Here is a 19,887-nt window from a genome sequence, read left to right as displayed (position 1 = left end):
AACTCCCTAACAGCTCATGCATGTGTCATTCGTGTCAACCATAGTGGATTTGGAAAATTTGTAATGAATTGCCATACATCAGATATCAGAATTTACGAAAGCAAACTATATGCAATGCACCCTATTCTATGCAGAAATGTAACTCTTATTCCAATATTATATTTGATATTATATCAATAAAATAAAATAAAAATAAATAAAATCTTTCTTCTGAATATCCCTACAAAACTAGAAAATGAGTTAGCACAAATATGTAGATTTTTCTAGATTTATCTAAAAATATCAAGAAATTATCAAATTTAATCCAGATATAAACCATGATTCATACCTCCCTGATATAAACATAAGAAATAAATGATGTAAATGCATAAAAATTCGAAAATAAAAGTTTAAAATTCTAAATTGAGGTGAAAATGACCAAAATGCCCCTGATAACAAGACTATGGCCTTGAAATCAGGGTTTTCAGAAATAATTTTTGTAAAAATAAAAATTTTGAAATTCAAATAGATGCAAATGAAGATAAAATCAAACATAAGATGATATGATATGATTATATGCATGCTAAAACTTTAAAATTGCATAGGCATCTCCAAAATATCGAATTTCGCCTAAATTTCACACAAATTTCACCCTTCTTCTCACAGTTTGACTAACACACATGGCAATTGAACTCAGAATCAAACCAAATTTGGCATGGACACCTATGTTAATCTTAGGAATGGAATGGAATACGAAAATTAAAATTTTTTGGCATTCTTTGATATGAAATTTAATAAAAAATCCTAAAATCCATGATTTTTGCCTTTTAGCCCACACCTATCCTAATGACAACCTAATTTGGGGTATTGACTTACCATATAAATTCATCAAATTTTACAAGGTGACAGTAGATAGTTAGGTGATGAATTTTTCCTTTTACAGATTTAGAATTTGACCTACGGTCGGAGAATTACAACTTTGGCAATCTAGGTCAGAATCTGGCAACCTTGAAATCCCAAGCAAACTGACAGGCTTTCACAAACATTAGAGGAAAAATAGTAAATTGTAACCAAAATCTTTGCAATTTTAGGAGGATGTTGAAGACAAATAGAGGATCATATCCCTTTTTTACAGATTTGGCATTGGATCTACGGTTAAAAAGAACACATTGGATTAACAAACCCCTAAATCTGACAAAATTGTAATAACAGGGAATCGACAGGTAAACTTTTAAAATCTATGAAAAATAGAAAGCTAAATGCTAAAATCCTAATATTCTGAGAAATGACATAAAACATCATGAGGAACAATTCCTCTTTTGACAGTCAGGACATCTGACTTATAGATCGGAAAGTCACGATCGATTTAAGTCAATCTAGACCCTGATAAACCTGTAACAGGTGTTACAGAATGGTCCATGAAAACTGATTTTTGAAAGCAAGCAATTTTATCAGAAAAATTTAGTAAAATCTAGTAAAATGCCAAATCTTTCTATGAATCTACTGTATTTTACAGATTGTGAATCGAATCTCCTATAAGGGAAATCTCGGATTAACAAGTCTGCTATAGGGGGATCCAACGTTTTCATAGGGTTGAAAACTTGGTCCGGTTTTTTGTTTTTAAAATGGAGTTGCAGAACTTAAATCATTATGGGTTTTTTGCAGGAATCAAAAACAACTAAATGCATACACAACAAAAATTCCAATATTTATTGCTAAAAATTTCCACATGCAATAACGACTAGACTTCACCCATAACATCAAAACCTATAAACTATCTAGGCAATCATTAATGAAATTGAATAAACTACCTATAAAACAGTAAAGCTAGTTAAATAAAATGCTTAGAACATGTGATTTACATAAAAGTCATGCTAAAAGAAGAAAAAAAGGGAGATATAGAGTTTTGTTTGATGTTAGCCATTAGAAGGAAGGATCTGAAACACTTATCGGATGGATCCTTTCACCTCTACAGCGTTAACCACAGGAAACCAACATTATAAAATCATGAAACAGACCTTTTAGCCATACGAATTCGATTTTGAACCAGATTTAGGCTAACCTCATAAAAGAAATTCGTAAAAAAGGGGTTTTACCTTGGAAATCACTTGTAATGGCTGACGGTGGGCTGCACCGATTGAAGGAGGGCTACTAGGCACTGTCTGGAGGAGGTTGTTACCTTGAGGTGACTGGAGCCATGGGCTGAAAGGTTTGGAAGCAATGGTGATGATGTTATGGTTTTGCTGTGGAGAGGGTTGTCACCAAGGAAGATAGTTGTTGTCGTTGATGTGGCTAGAGCAAGGAGGACGGTTGCACCTTTAGTTGCAATGGCTGGAGTGGCTGGTAGCAAGAAGAGGATGAAGCTGCTGCAAAGGGGGGAGAGAGGAAAAGATAGAGGAGAAGAGGAGTTAGGGTTGAGAGGAGATAAATGAGTTAGGCGTGAATGGGAGAGAGAGCCAAGTGCTCCAGCCGTGTGATGCTTGGGGGTTTTAGAAAGAAGAGAAGACTTTAAGGGGAAAGGAAGAAAGGAGTGAAAGAAAGAAGGAAAGAAAGGGAGGAAGGGAAAGAAGAAGAAGGAAAGAAGAGGAGGAAAAGGAAGAGGAAGGGAAGAAAAGAAGGAGAAGGGGCTGACGACATGGAGGAGAGAGGAAAGGGAGAAGGAAGAAAAGAAAGAAAAAGGGAAAGAAAGGGAAGGAAGAAGAAAAAGAAAGAAAATAAGAGAAGAAGGAAAGGAAAAAAGGAGGGAAAAGAAGAAGAAAGGAAAGAAAAAGGAGAGAAGAAAGGGAAGAGGGGAAGAAAGGAAAAAGGAAAGGAGAGAAGAGGAGAGGGGGTCGACCACCTTGGTGGGACCCACTTGCCTTCTCTTAAATAAAGTAATAAAATAATAAAAAAGAAAGAAATAGAAAAAGAAGGAAAAGGGAACATTATTTTTTTTGTTTTTGGAAGATTTTAAGTGTGGTGCCATCTAGGAAGTGGGCCCACACATAATTTCAAATTTTATTTTGAAAACCAAAGGGGTAGAATGATTTCTCAGAAAAAAAATTGGATTAAATGAAATATTTTTGGCAAGTTTGAAATAAAACTCAAAATTTAAAATTCTATACCCCTTTGCAGAGCAGATCCAGTTTGAATTTTGAAAAATCAAGTTTGAAAGGAATCCAGATTGTTTTCTCAGAAAAATATTTCTAAATTTAGAGTCTTGGGGGTAAAAATGTCAATTTGAAAACCCAGAGGTTTGAAATTGATTTTGAAAAGCTTTAAAATTTGAATCTGGATTGGAATTTTCAAAATTGGAGTTCTTGATCTCGAAAATGAAATAAAATGAAATGATATGAAATGATAAAAAATGATAAGAAATGATGAGAAATAATATAGAATGTCATGTGAAATACAAACCCTAGATGAAGAAATCTGGATATTGGACCCCAATTGACAGTTGTACCAGTTTAAAAAGTGATAATTTTGACAAAAATGGGCAAAATGGTTCAAGAAATGGTTTCTGGTCTCTACCGAGCCAAGAGTGACACTGAAAACTGAGGTTTTAGCTGGTCTGAACTGAGTTCTAGGGTTTTAGAACTCAAATGAACTGACAAAACACTGGCTCAACTAAAATCCTAAACTGAATGGTCGAGAAACGATGCTATTTTCAGAGAAATTGTGAGAAATGATCACTGAAGTGAAGTGAGTAACAAACAAGAACTTGGTTTGAGCTGGAATAAAGATTAATAATACTAAGATGAACTAAGGCTGAAGCTCAAACACTAGCTCAACTGACTGGACTTAGCTCGATTTCAGCTGAAATGGGCTAAAATAGACTCCTACACTACTGTGGGAAATGGATTTGAACTGAAACTGGAGCACTTAAACTCCTGGTGAACTCAAGTTAGACTCAGATAAATAGGATTGACTAGGAATGACTGACTCAGAGACAATTGGCTTGGATTCGAGTGAGAAATGAGCTCATTTCTGAGGAAATGAACCCATTTTGGTAGGAATGATCAGAAATGAACATGACCTGTTTATAGTGAGCTAGAATTGACTGACATTCTAACTGTTTTGAGCTTGAGAATGAGCTTGGTTGACTCTAACTGACAAGGATCTAGGATAACATAGGGGTAAAATGGTAATTTTCTTGGTAAAAGGGGGGGTAAAATGGTAATTTTCTAAGACAGACTTGGGGTTGGACTCCTACACTGATCTACCAGGGTTGGCATCTGCATTTGGGGTGTGTCTGAGAATGGATGAGGAAAATTTGGGGTGTTTATACCCCTCAAGTGACTTTTAAGGTTATCAATCCACCAGTAGAAATTGTTTTCTAATTAACCCATGTTGCTGATTGGAATTCGCTGCATAATTGGACTCCTCATTTGTTTATACGTTGCATTTTGTCCCACACTTCATCACAGTATATCATTTGATATGCTCACAACATATCATTTGAGATGCTCACACCATATCATCTAATATACCCACAACACCACTTGCATTCTTCACCACAGCATCACTTGTTGTGCTCACTGTAGCATCACTTGTTGTCTTCACCACAACACCATTTGTTGTCTTCGACACATCACTTACCACCTTCACAGCACCTCACCTACACTTCATGTTGGTTAGCTCACATCATATTATTATCATTGGCTAAATATAGCATATCATGGCATAATACTAGCATCACATTCCCAGCATTAATTAATTTACTTTAGTTAGTTAGCTTATCTTGCATAGCACAGTAGATTAATTAATATTTGCCCATTAGTTAAATACCTATGTTTAGTTAAATACCTATGTTCAGTTAAATCATTTGCATGTTAGCTTAGTCATTCACATTGCATCATGATTCCTACTGCGAACCGTTCATCCCGTAGTATCTCTGGCCCACTTTGCATAGTCACATGTATCCAGCCCAACAAGGATCATTGCATCATCACTTAACCTTCTGCTAGCTGCATCCATTTCCACTTGTGTTGTGTTGGAAGCACACTGATCAGCTGCAAAACCATTGTTGTTGCCGGATGAAATCATTTTTATATGATGTGTGGAGTTATCTATGGGATCACTTGTAAAAGTATCTCAATATGTTGTATATGTACTGACTGGCACCATTATGGCATGCTGCTTGAAAAACACCTGAATGTGTTGATCGAGAGCATTCTGATATGCAATTTGAAACATCATGATCCCTACACATCAGATTTTGATGCTGCCAAAACCACTTAGTGTCCAGATATTAATACCATATATGCCACTGAATCTGTTTTAAATCCACAACAGAACCTTTTTTGCATTTGTCCAGCCTAAAAGCCCTTACATTCACAGCATACCACTCAGTCGCACTACCATGTGTTGTAGGCCATTCAATTTATACCTATATGCCCAAATCTTTGTATTCCAGATATATCTTATTGCCCAAATACCTCACTAAAGTCTGTCAGATTATCACTACTAGTAGACTTTGAACCTACACCTGCCCCTAGTCGCCTGCATCCGCACTCTTTATCTGCAAATACCTATGTATATGCATTAAAATTTGGTCATATGTCTTGTAGTTGCAGGAATATAGGCATTTTAGCAACCTATACACCTTCCATCTCAATAGTATACGCATCTACTTAGGTAAATACACATGCATCCTCTTGTGCATTTTCTCATTTGCATAAGCATTCCTCTTAGGCAAATTCATATGCAATTCCCCATTTAGCATAAACATCGCCCCTAGCTAGATGCATATGCATTTCTCATGTATATTTTCTCATTAGCATAAGTCATTGACATATGCATTCTCATATACATCCTCTTAGGCATTTCTTCATAAACATATGCATTGTACTTAGGCATTGCATATGCATTTTTCCATTAGCATGTGTATTGCACTTAAGCAATGCATATACATTTCTTCATTAGCATATGCATTGCACTTAGGCATTACATATGCATTTCTTCATAATGCATTGTACTTGGGCATTGCATATGCATTTCTTCATTAGCATATGCATTGTCTTTAGGCATTGCATATGCATTTTTCATTTAGCATAAGCATTGCACTTAGGCCAATGCATATGCATTTCATTCATGCATTAGGCATTATATCTTCATTAATATGTACATTTCCATTATAGCTTAGGCATAACCATATACATATTAGTTTTGACATGATATTTTCAATTTCTTTCTATGTTTTGCATTTTTGCCTTGTGCTAACTCATATTTGCAGGGAAAGCTTGAGAGATTCTGATTTCCTTTCCTTAGATTAGGGATTTTAATATTTCAATTTCAATTTAAAGATTGTAATAATCCTAGATTAATGAGAAATTCTACTTTACTATTTAGAACAGAATGTATGAGCATATAGTTGTATTTCAAATTCTCATAATTGCTTTAAGCATTTCATTTTATTTTATTTTTTCAAAAAGCACTGTGGGATAACACGAATGGCACATACACCATTCTAATAAGAGGTAGATAACCCTAAGTAAATGATTCACATTTATGGCCATAGTCAAAATGCGAACAATACAGAATTTTTATCTTTTATAGAATAAAATTTGACCTACACTTTAGGTTCTTTCTGAAAATCATCATATTTTTTAAAAATATATTTTCTTCTTTTATCAGAATTTAAAGTAAAGATTAAATCAAGATATATTTATGGCCATAGTTATGGATATATTGAAATTTAATCTTGCCTTAAGTTCTATAAAAGCACAAAAATTAATTTTATTCTTTCTTGAAATTTAAATAAAGATTAAGTTAGAATATATTTGTGACCATAGTCATGAATATATTAAAATTAAATCTCATTTTAATTCTATTAAAGAATGAAATTTGCTTTTAAATTCTAATTTTAAACAAATTCTTTCAAAGCATTCATCATTTTGCATCATTATTTGCCATCTTTTCAAATTATTTTAAGTCATTTTCAAAATTCCAAGTGATTTTGAAATAAATTTTTAAAAAACACAGTTTTATTTCCAAAATTCAAAACCATTTTTCAAATTCAAGATATTTGATCACTGTTATCATCAAGAGATTTTCATCCAAAGAAACAATATTATCAATTTAATTGCTAGAACCAAAGAAGACTCAAATTATCTCCCAGTTGAAGGAGTATGTGATGTGTCCTTTCAGGAAAAATCAAAACATCACCAAGTTGAAGGCTGATGTGATGAACTCGCCAAACCCCAAGAAAGCTCAATTTCCTATGTCTCAAAAGAGTGCAAAAATATCATCATGGGTAAACCTCAGATATCAAACTGCCAAGAATTATCTTTATTCATGTGAAATTCTTTTATCAATATCCTTTCATAAATCCCTTTTATGATACTAAGAATATCCTTCATCTCTTTTCATATTAAGGAAATGGATAGCTTTCTTGAAGAAGCCCAACAACAATAATTTGATTTTGATACTAGATTCTACAGAGTTAGCCCAGTTGGAGGTAATACTCTAAGTAGAAGAAGAAATATATTTTTGCATAAACGTGTACATTTCAATCATTTTTAATCAACTATAATCATTTTTGCAACATTTCTCACCTATCCTGACATGAAACGAGAACTTGATGTCTATTTTGATACATGCTGGCGTCACCTTATATCTCTTTTACAAGAGGAATGTCTTATTCATCTTTTGTATAGTCGAAAGAGTCACCTTATACCTCTTCTAGAGAATCGCCATATCCCTCTTTAGGACTTGATAACACGAGTTTTCAAGGTCCTGCCCTTCTTTTTAATCTGAGCGCCCAGGCTCTCAGATTTTTACACTTTCCTGTGTTCCCCACTGTCCCACCAAAGATAGTTAATTTTTGGTTCAAGGTCAAGCCAACATTTATATTTCCAGCAAAAGGTCACCATAAAAGCTATATCAGACTCAGCAATGAGACACCCAAGATCAATCTCATTTCAAAGCTTTAGGAAATTTCTTTTTCATCCTTTTGCAAACCCCTTTTGGGTTTATTAAGCGAAATTTGAAGGTTCCATTATGGTTTCTTCATTCGAGGATTTCGTTTGCCTTCCCATTCAGGTAAGGGTTAAATTTGAGCCTTCTTCATGAGGTATTTTCCTTCCCATTTAGGTTAAGGGCCAAGCCTGAACCTCGTTCTTCCACGAGATATTTTCCTTCTCGTTCAGGTCAAGCCTCAATCTTGTTCTTTCATAAGGTATTTTCCTTCTCGTTCAAGTCAAGCTTGAACCTTGTTCTTCCATGACGTATTTTCCTTTTAATTCAGGTAAGGGTCAAACCTGAGCCTCACCTCGTGAGGTATTTGCCTTCCCGTTCAGGTAAGGATTAAACCTGAGCCTCACCTCGTGAGGGATTTGTCTTTCTGTTCAAGTAAGGGTTAAACCTGAGCCTTCTTCGTGAAGTATTTGCCTTCCCATTCAGATCAAAGGTCAAGCTTGAACCTCATTCCCATGAGGTGAATCTTCTTCTCCATTCTATATCTACCATTATCACCAGGGCTAATCCTTTCACACCTAGTTAGATTTTCCTAACTTGGGCATTTTATAGCCCAAATTTGGTGTATTTTTCTTTGTCACTAAGCTCGACTTTTAACTGGCTTAGTAGTAAAGAGGGACACCCTAAATTTTCCCTGTTCATTCTCGGACACCCCATTTCAATAGATGCCAATCCCCTTGGGAGTCTAACCTAGGCTCATTTCAGTTTAGGCATCATTTCATCCCCCCCCCCTTTTGTCAGTAAAATTATCATTTTATCCTTAAGTCACCTTAGATCCTCGTCAGTTAGAGTCAATCAAGCTCATTTTAAAGTTTAGAAGAGTAGATTATTAGTCATTTCTAGCTCTCTTGAGCTCACGATGAGCAAACACTGTTCATTTCAGCTGAATTTGATTCATTTCTCATGAAATGAGCTCATTTCTAGCTCGAAATCTACTTAATTGTTCTCGAGTCAGTCAATTCCAATCAATCCAGTTTTCTTGTATTTAACTTGAGCTCATGAGGAGTTCAAATGGTCTAGTTTCAATTGAAATTCATTTCTCACAAACTTAGAGTCCATTTTAGCTCATTTTAGCTAAAATTGAGCTAATCCCAATCAGTCTAGCTAGTGTTTGAGCTCCAGATTTAGTTCATCTCAGTATAACTGACATTCATTTCAGCTCAACCCCAGTATATTTTCATAATTCACTTCACTCCAGTGTGCATTTCTCACCATCTCATTGAGAATGATGTCATTTCTCGATCATTCAGTCTAGGAGTTTAGTTGAGTGAGTGTCTTTTTAGTTCATTTGAGTTTAGAAACCCTAGAACCCGGTTCAATTCAGTTTAAACCAGTTCAAATCTCATTTTCCAGTGTCACTCTCTGCCCTACAGGGGCAAAATCATTTCTCGGTCATTTTATCCAAAACTTCAATTCTATCATTTTCCAAGCTGGTATAATTGTCAATCTGGGCTCAGACCAATTTCTTTTCTGAAATTTCATCTATATCTGAGATCTAATTAACATTTGGATTGGATCTGATATCCAATACCCAATTTCTATCCTCAGATAGGAATTTTCAATTCCTTGTCTCTGCCAGGGGTTCGGGACTTCAAATCCCTCATCCAGGGTTTGTATTTCACATGTCATTTCATTGCATTTCATATCATTGCATGTCATTTTTGAGATCCAGCACTCTTGTTTTCAAAATATCAAATCCAGACTCGATTTTAAAACCTTTCTTTTAAAATCAATTTCAAAAACCTGGGTTTTAAATCTATATTTTCCATTTGGCCAACCCTCAGAGCTTTATATTCCTTTATTTCAAAGCATTTTCCTTAGAAAAATGATCTGGATTCATTGTGAATTTGATTCCTAAATTGATTTTCAAGTTTTTCAAGTTTTTCAATTTTCTTCAAGTGGGGCCCACCCTGCAGGGGGCGCCAAACCCTAATTTCTTCATCTTTATTCAATTTTATTTTATTTCCATGTTTTGTATATTTCAAAAACATAAAATTTTAGTGAATATAGGTGTCTTTTAAAGCTTCTTGAAATACTTGTTTTTAACCCCTTTATTTTCACCCTTTTAAGATCATTTTTTAAAACCCAAGTGGGGCTCACATTGGTGGTGCCACATTTGAGAAGTCTTTTAAATCACCTAAGTCTCCAATTAATTTAGGACTTTAATTTTATTTTTAATTTTATTTTTAATTTTATCTTTTGTTTTAAACCACTTTTAAAAACCTTTATTTTAACCCCTTTAAAAACCAAATGTGGGGCCCACATTGGGTGACGCCACATTTGGAAGTTCCCAAACTTCCTTAGGACTTCATTAGGATTTTAATTAATTAAAAGTCGAAACTATTTTTTAAATTAGAACTCTATAGGGGGGTCAACCTCCCTAGAGTTTATCTTTTTCTAATTAAGAGAGTTATGACCAAAATGGAACTCTCTAAACCTAAGCCTAAAAAAACTATAAATAGAGCCCACCTCTCGAGGTCGACCCATCTTGCTCTTTCTCTCTCCCTAGCCACCCTTCCTCTTCCTCAAGCTCTTCCTCCAGCAGCCTCCATTAATCCCAAGGTGAGCTCCTTCTTCCTCTTGTTTTTTTTAATTTGTTTTCTTTGATTTTTTATTAAATCCACCATTGTCGCCCCCCTATGCATGCCTTTTTTCTTTCTTTTTCCATTCAAGAAACTGTGTGAGAGCTTCAAAAAGATTATCAGTTGAGTGTTTAATGCCCTTTACACGTTTTTGATCCATTAGAAATGCTTAGATTCAATTTATTTCGTTAATGCCTAAAAAAAGAACAAGATTTGACCCCTCTATGGATCAAAACCCTCTTTTAATGGCTAAATCAAGTTCTTGACCATGCTTCCCTATGTTTTTATTTTTATTTCATCATTCTCATGCATATTTTCATTATTTTTATGTGTTTAATCATGATTCATAGCCTTAGTTACATGTTTTATTGTTTTTAGCATACTTAATTAGATTTCTTTTTGTTCTAGGGTTTTAGATTTTACAGTCTTGATTTATGGCCGCCTATTTATGCTATTATTTTACCAGTTTAGATTTATTGTTTAAATCTAAATTTTTTATGGTAGAATCATGCATCTGTCTATGGTTTCCAATAAAAAAATCAAAATTTTATAAGTTTTGTAACCCTGTTTATAAATTCAAGAACCGAAACCTGATTCTTGCATCATTAAAATGTTGTGCAGAATCAAAAGCATCTTTCTAAGGTCATATCTCCTTCACCGGGGATCATATTTCAAATCCGTAAAAATAAACGTGCTCATATATGTGTCTTGTTTATTGTGTATAATTTTTAAAAATTTTATGGTAATTTTTTATTTTTCTTTCATCCTAAATCAAAACCTATTTCTCTGTAACCGTTAGGCATTGTTTAACCCTGGGTCATCTTGTTAGAGTGATTTCTCCCTAACCAAAGATGATCTCTCTAATCTGTAAAAAGTATCACGTTCATTTATATATATAGTTTTTCCAGTGTAATTTTGGTGATTTTTCACCATCGTTTGCTATTTTTATTTAACCCAAAATCAAAACTTACTTTTCTTGAACCATTATACATTGGCCAGAATCGAGCGAAACTTGCCGGAGTGATTTCTCCCTAACCAGAAATTGTACTTTTTATTTATAAAAAAGGTTATTTTTATTGATTTGTCTAGTTTATTCTTGTAAATTTTCATAAATTGTCATTGTCATTTTATATTCTATTCTGGTCTAACACTGTAATAGGTATGGAATAGTAGATAAAATAGCATATTTTCCCTTTTTTTATTTAATATTTATATCCAAAATAATCACAAAAAATTATGTTTTGATTGCATATTATTTTTAGGATTATTATCAATGCCCATGCCGATTTTTATGATTTTTAGAAGTCATTTGATATGTTATTTAGTTATTTCATAAAAATAAGATGCCCACAGAGTCCTGATTCAACTGAAATACGGGCAAAAAACAATATTTTTCTATTATTTCATCTTTTTCATGAAAAGTTTTATATTTTTAGGATTTGATCATGTTTATAATCATATCAGGGTGCTCTACTCGATTTGTTGTCGTTTTGAATTCGTTTGGTCTCCAGATTGAGCTTATTACAAAGATCTTTTCTAAAAAACCCTAATTTTTAACCTTATTTTGTAATTAACTCTAATCTTCAAGGGTATTTTGGTTATTTTTTCCTCAATTATGAATTTTCAATTTGTTTACCTTTATTATTTATTTAGTTATGCATCATCTATTATGTTATTTAGTTGGTTTTATTTCAGGAAAGCATGGAAAAAAGCTTATATCTAGATAAATTCATCAATTTCCAAATATTGTTGGATAAATCCAGAAAAGCTAACATTTTTCTACTAACTTGTTTGCTAATTTTGCAGGAAAGCTCAAGATTAGATTTTCTTTTATTTTTCCTTTTTCTCTCTAATTATTGATGTAAATTGTAATTGTAATTGTAATATTGGAATAAGAACAATTTACTTTCCTGTTTAGATTAGGGTTGCAGTTGCATATAGTTTAATTTTAATATTAATCATGATGATTGATTATTCATGCATATTTCAAATTCACAATGGTCAACACAAATGACACGTGAACCTGCTTCTAAGGAGTTAATAAACTCTGTGGAATTCGTATTTGTGGCCAATGTCAAAATACGAGCAAAACTCATATTTATCATCTTCTTTTAAGTTACAAACGGTACACCCTTAGGCTATCTTCAAAAATCATTGCATATTTTTAAAAGATTTTCCAAGTATTTTTTCTTTTAGAATCAAATGAGATATATTCAATACATATTTGTGGCCATAGTCAGGGATATGTGGCGAATTTATTTTATTCAAATTCTATAAGGAACATAAAATCCCTTCATACAAAATTGATTTCTGAAAAAAAGGGGATTTCTCAAAGATGTTTCGAACTTCTTTTTTCCAAATATGATTTTATAAAACCACATTTCATTCACCATATAAGTTAGTCAACATCATTTTCTGAGTCATTTTCCTCAAAATCGATTTTCTCAAAGTCTTCAACTTTTTAAGAAATTTTTCAATGTTCTAAGTCCAATTCATGATTTTTCAAGTTTTCTTTTCTTCAAAAGTATTTTCTAAGCCTGGCTCACGATTTTCAAAGCATCCCTCTTCCAAGTATTTCCATCAAATTTTAACAAGCATACATCATGTTTTCAATCTGCATTTTTTTTAAAGTTTATAGAACATGCCTGCTTCTTTGTGCATTTAGGAAATAGAATAATGATTTAGACAGTTGAGCAAAGCAAAACACACGATTGATCATTGGTTCGATTACCCCTGGTTATGGCATCAGGAACGGTTGAACTTTGTACTGACAGGGGAGTCCCATCCTCTCAATTTTTCCCATATTTTTCAAAACGGAGGCAAGTTATTTTCAAAACTTTTTTAAAGGTCAATTTGACTTGCAAAAGTAAAATTTTGCGATGATAACAATTTGTCATTCTATCTAAAGGCAAAACATGTGTTTTAGAGCTATCTTCTCAGCTAGAGACAACACAGTTGGAGCTCCAACAATTAAGAGAACAACTGGAGTGAGAGAAAGAAGACCGGGAGTGAGACAGAGAAGAAAAAAGTTTGGAGAGTAGTTGCATACTTTCATGGATTCTATTAGACAAAACCCCCCATCCTAGATCTCTCTTATTTTCTTATAGATAAGACTACCATTTGCATTGTTATTGCTTGAATTTTGTTGAATATAATGTTTGAATTGTTATTGTTTGAGTTATTTCATTTGCATTGTTATTGCTTGAATTTTGTTGAAAGTAATGTTTGAATTGTTATTGTTAGTGATTCTATTTGCATTCTTATTGTTGAATTTTTTAGCATTGTTATTGTTGAATTCTATTTGCAATATAAAAATTTATTTTTGCAGGTTTAAGGCCTATAATGATGACATGCCTGTGTCACCGTTATAGGTCTTAAACTTGTCATATCCTATAGTGTATAATAGCGATTTAGTTCTCATTGTTATCACTTTTAACGGTGACTATGAAGTCATCATTATAGGCTCATCATTGTTATAGGCTAAGTCACCGCTATTGAGATGTATCCTTTAACGATGGCCTATAATTGTCACCTTTATTAATTAATAGAGGCCAAAACTAGACGGCCATTTTTTTGTCGTCGTTATAGATCTATAATGGTGACAAAGAGAGCAACAATGGCAACTTTCATTGTTGCTATTGACCCTCATTCTTGTAGTGTCATTCCAAGAGAATGAGTGATACCCTGACACAGGAGTCACACATCATGTGATTGCTAGTGATGAAAGTATGATAAGAAAGGAGTATTATGGAGTGGACTTTATCATTGTTGGAAATGGTGTTAGCATCTCGACAATCAGTATGGGTAACATATCTCTTTACTCTAACAATAATAAATTTGTTTTGAATAATACTCTTCATGTGCCAATTATTAAGAAGAATTTGATTTCAGTTGCCAAGTTTTCCCAAGATAATTGATGCATGTTTGAGTTCTATTCTTATGGTTTTGTGGTTAAGGATTTGCAGAATGAAAAGGTGCTAATGAGAGAGCCGAATAGAGGTGGTCTTTATCAATTGACAAAACATCAAGGGGATTCAATTGGTGGCACAACAACCAATTTTGTCAAAAAGAATAAGGTAGAGACAAGTGTTTGTCATCATTGTCTCGGTCATCCCAGACACAAAGTTATTGAGTTATTTAGGAAAAACAATTTTCTAAGAAAATAATAGTTGATATTTATGTTCAAGTTGCTTTATTGAAAAAAATATACAGATTGTCTTTTGAAATTTTAGAATATGTTGCTTCTAAGCATCTTGAGCTTATACATGTTGATTTATGGGGACTGACCTCAAGACCTTCAAGAGAAGGATACAAGTACTATTTATTGATTGTGGATGATTTTTCTCGATTCTCATGGATATTTCCTTTGTTTAAGAAATTTGATGCTCAAAAGTGTTTTGAAACTTTCAAGAATATTGTGAAAAAATAACTTGAGCATGAGATCAAAATATTTCATAGCGACAAAGGGGGCGAGTTCATTAATGTTAGTTTTTTTTACTATTTGGATAAACATGGCATAAAATGATGGGTTTCTTGTCCACATACTCCTCAATACAATGGGATAATGGAGATAAAACATCATTATGTGGCTGAAACTGGTCTAAGCATGTTTATATTTGCCTCTATGAAGTTAAATTTTTGGTTTGATGCTTTCTGGACAACATTTTATTTTATTAATCGGTTGCCAACTCCAATATTGCAAAATAAATCTCCTTATGAGTTGTTTATTAAGAGAATCCCTAGTTATGATTATTTGAGAACTTTTGGTTGTGTTTGTTACCCATCTTGGTGCCATATGATTCCTTTAAACTAGATCCCAAATCAAGACCATGTGTGTTTATTGGGTACGGATCATGTCATAAAGGATATATTTATCATGAACCTGCTTTAAAGAAAGTTTTTTTCTCATGGAAAGTCACATTTGTTGAAGGTTGATTTCTTTTTGCTGGTACTAGAGATCCAATAACGTTTCAGAAGGTTTCTTCATGGATCAAGTCATAAAAACCAAATACCGTATTTGCCCCTCATATTGAGTCTATGCCAAACATTTTTACAAAGTTTGTCCATGCACCTGCCATTTTCACCAAACCTGTCCATTCACCTGTTTAGCTAGGTCATGCTTAACCCTTAGTGTGTGCTGAACATGAGCCTTATCATGCATACGAACTAGCACAATATTTGGCACACAATGAGAATCCAAGTGATACCAACCCGACTGTTAGTGAAACTGAGTAAAGCACCAATGATGGCCAAACTGAATTGTCCCAAAACTCAACTATTTTCAAGCCTTCACCTAATCTTGTTGTTGATCTGTCATCACAATACCTTCTTAGAACACATCCAATGATCACCCGATCATAGAATGACACTTGGAAACCTAAAGTATATGTTGTCATTAGATACCCTATTTCCTAGTGTCTCATAAGTATCCTATCTCAAGAGGAAATTGAACCTCATACTTTAGAACAAGCTCAAACCGACTCAAGGTGGATTAGAGCCATGGAAGAAGAGAATGAATTCTCTCCATAAAAATCAAACATAAAATCTTGTTCCTTCAAATGGATCTCAAAAGTAGATATATCGCATTGAACATGTTGATGGTTCCGTTGCTTGTTATAAGGCAAGGCTTGTAGCTAAAGGATACAATCAAGTTGAGAGGATATATTATTTTGAAACTTATAGTCTTGTAGTGAAACCTACCACCATAAGAGTCTTTATTGCTATTTTCATAAGCAGTAAGTGGGTTATTTATCAACTTGATGTAAATAATATCTTTATACATAGTTTTCTAAAGAGGAGATCTATATGGTTCAACCTCTTGGCTTTGAAGACAAAAAGTTTCCCAAGTCCTTTATGGCTTGAAACAAGCTTCTAGAACTTGGTTTGAGAGGCTTACTTCCTATTTGATTGAACATGGTTTCATTGAATCAAGAGCTTTATTTGTGAAGCATGATAAGACCATCATTGTTTATGTTTTTATTTATGTTGATGATATCATCATCACCTGCAGTTCACAAATAATTCTTGATTTTGAAAAAATATTTTTTTATCAAATATTTGAGACAGTTGCATTTCTTCTTAGATATTGAAGTGATACAAGAACCTGATTGTCTTATTTTATCTCAAAGGAAGTATATATATATGACTTATTAGGAAAGACACAAATACTTGAGTGCAAACTTATGGTGACTCTGGCTGCCACCAATGTATCTTTGTCCACATTCAATGGTGATGATTTTGAAAATGACACTATATTATAGCATAGTAGGTGTCACGAGAGACCCCTTTGACTCACCCCGGTACTCCCCAACACCGAAGGCTGGCCTCTCGAGTGTGTTGTGAATGCACATAAGCAATCACTCAATGAACGCACGTGCAATAACACAATCACACACACATACAATCATATAAAAAGAGAGAGGAGGCATAGAGCAAGGGAGAGCAAGAAGGCAAAAAAGCATAAACTTCTTATAGTAAAAGTAAGCATGTATAAATGGTTTTGTATCACTTAGTAAACGGGGATCTTAGGGCAAAACTCATTACAACACTTAGAAAGGGTGAAGAGGTATAACATAAGGTAAAATAAAGTAAAAAACTTGACAATTTGAAACCCGCTCTCACACCTAAGGTGGCACGATCCTCGGTGTTAATCGTGCATGGTACACCTCTATGAGCTGGTGATGCTTTCTCATGCTAGATGATTTCTTTCATGTTGTTTCACTCTCTGAAAGTCCTATCCACCGCACAAAATACTTCTTCACTTCACTAATGTAGTTATTGGAGTGGTTCATGATCACTTATGGTTCTCTGCTCATTGTGTTGGTTGTTGAAAGTCTGCATTGTGAGATGGGAGCACGTTGATGTATTGTTCAAGAACCGATTTTGAAGGTTTGGAACTTGGGACGAAAGGGAGCTTTAGGTTGACAATAAATAGGTACTCTAGTTGGAGTATGACGGAAGAGAGAAGATTGTGTATGTAGTTTCAAGCACTTTGGGCTTGCGGTTGACATATCTAGGGGGCTATATCCTAGTTGACATAGTGTGGTAAGGGTGTAAGGCCTCTAATGGTGATGATTTAGGAGGTACAAGATACTAGAGGGTGAGAACAACAAATCAAGTAGGTCAAAATTAGGTCTAGTAGGCGGTTTGAGAAAGGAGTGTTGATGGTGCCACAACCCAACTAGAGTTGGCCTCGCGAATATGGGTACACGCCATGTGTACTTTGCGGAAGCGACACGATCTAAACTAGACCTAATCTATGAACATTAAAATTTTTTGTTCTTTTTCAAAAATAAAATAAATAACTATACGAAACCAACTATGGAATAGATATATATGTATATGTATATGCTTTGATACCAAAATGATGTAGATCTAGCAAGCGGCTGATCCACGATTCAAGATCCAAATGGATCTTGATGCACAGAAGCTAAACCATGATGGTTTAAATCTGAAATTTTTTAGTTCAGGATTGTTTTGATCTAGTTGCGCTCCAAACTGATGGATAGCACCAAAGCAGACTTTGTAGGTGGCAAATTTGCCTTGCCAACGATCCTAAAATCATGAATTTCTGACCATTGATGGTTGAGATACGGAAGTGACACCAGGTCTAAGGACTAGTGTTTACAAGCGGGGTTGCTGGAACTGTCGAGTAGGGACAGGCCAAAATGAGGCAGTTTTGTGAAGATTTAGCCAAATACCCAAACACAAAAATTGTAGAGATTTTAGTTTTGAATTTAGGAAAACTAAAATCACTTGAATTAGAGGTTGTATGACTTTGTTACAGTCCTAAGCAGTCACATATGAGACTATTTTGTCTATTTCAAGACACTTTTAACCATACATATGATCGATTTAGCAAGTTTGTCAAACATGAAAGTTGTAGAAACTTTAATTATGATTCAGAAAAGTAAAAATCATTTGAATCGGAGATCGTATGACTCCAATATTATCCAAACAAGGGTTCAGACTGATATAGTCATGAACAGCCACCCAAATGACTATTTTTTCTATTCTAGACCACTCTTGACAATCACAATGAATGAATCAACAAAGATGCAAAACATGGAAGGTGTAGACACGAGTGTTAGCTTTCCAGCAAGCTATCATAAATAAATTTTTATGGTCTAAAATGAGAGATATGCCATGAATGGTGTGATTGTGACTGACACATAGATAGTTACAGAACTGAGTTAGTGTATACACGGTTTTAACAGTCTTTTTAGATTAATCAGATTTTAATTTTGGGGTTTACTATTCAACCAGTACACACAAGCACTTCTAACATGTTTTCTCCAATGTCAAAATCCCTTCCTCCTTATCCTCAACTCTAGTTAGTTTAGCATAGATTAAAAAAACAAAGCTCAAGCATAAAACTAGCTATCATGCACTTTTTTCTCAGGATCAAACTCAAAGAGATGCAATTTTTTTAACAGTCACTAGGCTAGATTTACTGTAGACTGAGATAATGTATTTCAAACCAGATTAGTAGATAGATTGACACAATCCTTAATCAAGCCACGGTTTACAGCAGTAGTCACACACAAGGTTCAGAGTGACACACTGAGTGGAAGAGAGAGCAAGTGAATAGCAACTTCGGCAAGGGTTCACGTAGGTCTTGGATAGATTGTGGTGCAGCACAACAACACAATGGTGAGGCCTCTAATCGGTCCTTCAATAGCACAAGGATGGTTCTTCAGTAGTAAAGCAATGTTTTCAGCAAGACTGAGAAAAAACCACGAGGTTAGCCATTGCCTCTTTTGAGCAACACAATGAGCATGATTTTTGCAGCACCCTTTTTTTAGCATCCAAGAGGTTCACATGGCTAAGAGGTATCTTCATTGCAGCTGGACCTTCATAGAGGGAACAGCAATAGTCTTCATGCAGGGAAAAAGCTCAAACCTTCTCCAGCAAAAACGTCAATGGTGGAAGTCCTCCATTTCCAGTTTTTCTTTTTTTTTTTCTTGAGAATTTTTTTTGTCAAAGATAAAATTGCTTGCACAAATTTTTTGGAACTATATGAACTCAACCCAGTTGAGTTAAGGGTGAGAGGTAGTTTTCAAGGCCACCTCTCATGTGGCTAATGCATGTCCTTCATTTGAAAAGTAGCTTAGAAAGCTTCCAAGGCCACCTCTTGTATGACCAATGGAAGAACACCTTTTGAATCACTTTTATCTTCTTCTCAACAATCAAAAGAAAGCTATTCACGTTTTTTACAAAGCCTAAATGCATTCACATGACCACCTTTCACGTGACCAATAGGAATGCTCCATTTGAATGGCTTTCAAAAAAAATCCTCACATGTTTCAAAATTTTCATAAGACATCTTCAAGGCAATTCACGATTTTTTGAAGCCCATCATGCTTTACCT

Source organism: Nuphar pumila, chromosome 14 (genome assembly GCF_984573655.1).
Source record: "Nuphar pumila chromosome 14, dmNupPumi1.hap1.1, whole genome shotgun sequence".
In the NCBI taxonomy this organism is placed as follows: domain Eukaryota; kingdom Viridiplantae; phylum Streptophyta; class Magnoliopsida; order Nymphaeales; family Nymphaeaceae; genus Nuphar; species Nuphar pumila.
This window is presented reverse-complemented; position numbering follows the sequence as displayed.